Here is a 2,226-nt window from a genome sequence, read left to right on the forward strand (position 1 = left end):
AGGGTAAATCCTGAAGAGATCTGACTGACCTTGTCAGATACAAAAGTCATATTTCTTGTTATATAGGTCTTGCTTTATCTTGGTCTTAACCGTCCAGCAGAAAAGTATAAAAATGAGGTATAAAAAGTAAAGCCATATGAATATGCTGAGCTATAAAAGCCTCAAGTCAACAACTTCTGACATTGCCATTTCTATGGATAAACCAGTACTGTTATGGACTACTGGACCATAGTGGATTATTTTGCTGAATTCATACACATACAATATTTAAATGGAAATAGAATACCCCTCTCTGACAAAACTAAAAAAAAGGGGATATAAATGAAGGATCATTTTGTATCTGTATATACAATATAGTTAGAATAGGTATACAGCTACTTTCTCTTAATTCAATGAGAAGAAATATTTGTATTAACAGTGTTTGGGCAGGATATCATGCTTGCATCCTATGAGTACTATGAATAACCTCTAGGAAGACAACAATTTGCAATGTATTAATTATTGTAAGTGTCCTACTAACCTGTTTTGAAACTATCTCATTGCTATTTTTTTCTCAATAAAATTAGTAAAAAAAAAAAAAAAGGAATCAAAGTAAAAGTAAGTTTTTCAGGAACTAGGACGAACCTGACAAAGGACACAAAAATGTTGTGTTAACTAACGTGGTGTATTGCCAACAGGTGATCAAAGTGTTCCACCCAGCTGAATGGAACCAGTGTCATGCTGGGTGTGAGAGGCTTACCTGATGATTGTTTCCAGCAGCATAAGAGGCAGAACTGGTGTTCTGAGGACGATGTTAGAAAGTTGCCTGCTTTGGGGGGCTATTCTGATAGTGGACCTCATCATGTTGGCTTTCCTGATGAATTTGGTTCCTCTTGTCAGAGGAGGTGGTCAGGACTTCAATGTCAGTGAGAATGGCTATGGTTCACTTTTTTAGAGCTTTGGTCCACACCTTGAGCATTTCTTTCTGGCTCCAGAGGGGAAGATGCTGCACAGATCAGTCTCATGAAGAAGCTTGACATGTTGGCTTTTTTGATGTAAACTCAACATTACTCATAGTAGGACGAGCTCAGGAAGTCACTGTTGCTGAGAATGTCTGTTCCACTTTTGGAGGGAGCTTTGGTTCATACCTTGAGCTTTAATTCCTGTTTCCAGTTCAGATCCATCAGCATGCTAGCACAGATCCTTAATGCCACTGTCACAGACTTTCTCACTTCCACCTAAGAGTTTTGGACCTTCCCAGTGCATATTCATGAAACACGCCTGCTTAAGACATTGTCATGTGCTTTAGGTCTCCAGATGGATTCATAGAAAGCATTGTTATTGTCTCTAGGTCTTCATCTGGAATTATGAAGTACAATATATTATCATGTGATCCAGGCTGTCAGCTGGAATCTTCCAACTTTATTTCTGGATTTTTAACGAGAGTTAACAATAGTATTAAAGCAGAAAATTTAACAAATGATGCATAATTTCACCAAACAAAATAATATGAATTTAATTATCACTATCAATATAAATGGCCTCTATTCACCAATTAAATGTAAGAGACTGGCGGGATGGATCAAGAAAAAAGATTGGAGTCTCGAGCGAGCAGGAGGCTGTTGACTGCAGCAGCAGAGCAATGCATAAATCAAAGGAACTTGTTTCTTCAAGCTCTTCAGGCAGGGATACTGACAGTGAAGTTGACAAAAAAGTTAAAAAGGAAAAAAGCAAGTTGCTCTAGAAAAGCCTGTAAAGAAGCAGAAGATTGGTGAAACTTCAAGAGCTCTGTCATCTTCTAAGCACAGCAGCATCAGCAGAGATGATAACATGTTTCAGATTGGGAAAATGATATATCTTAGCATTTGGGACTTTAAAGGGAAAGTTCAAATTGATATTAGAGAATATTGGATGGATCCAGAAGGTGAAATGAAACCAGGAAGAAAAGGTATTTCTTTAAGTCCAGAGCAGTGCAGCCAACTGAAGGAGCAGATTTCTGACATTGATGATGCAGTAAGAAAACTGTAGAATCTAAGGCATAAAAACTTGTACTGTTGCAGTTGTTTTAATTTGTCTTTTTACATTGGCTTTTGTTTTCTAAATATTGTTTGCCAAGCTGTTGTATATTTGGATTGCAGAAAAATTTGTAAGATGAATACATTTTAATGTGAGTTATTAAAAATGTTCTGAGTGAAATAAAATCATATGAATTTGATTGTATTTATTGTATTGCATAGTGTTCTCTTG

The 2,226-nt window shown here is 36.6% G+C and overlaps 1 pseudogene; it reads left to right on the forward strand.

Annotated features, from left to right (window-relative positions):
• The first annotated feature begins 1,621 nt into the window (after positions 1-1,621).
• LOC105741149 lies at positions 1,622-2,007 on the forward strand (annotated as a pseudogene).
• The last annotated feature ends 219 nt before the right edge of the window (positions 2,008-2,226 follow it).

Source organism: Octodon degus, unplaced genomic scaffold (assembly GCF_000260255.1).
Source record: "Octodon degus isolate 3935 unplaced genomic scaffold, OctDeg1.0 scaffold00309, whole genome shotgun sequence".
Classification (NCBI taxonomy): Eukaryota; Metazoa; Chordata; class Mammalia; order Rodentia; family Octodontidae; genus Octodon; species Octodon degus.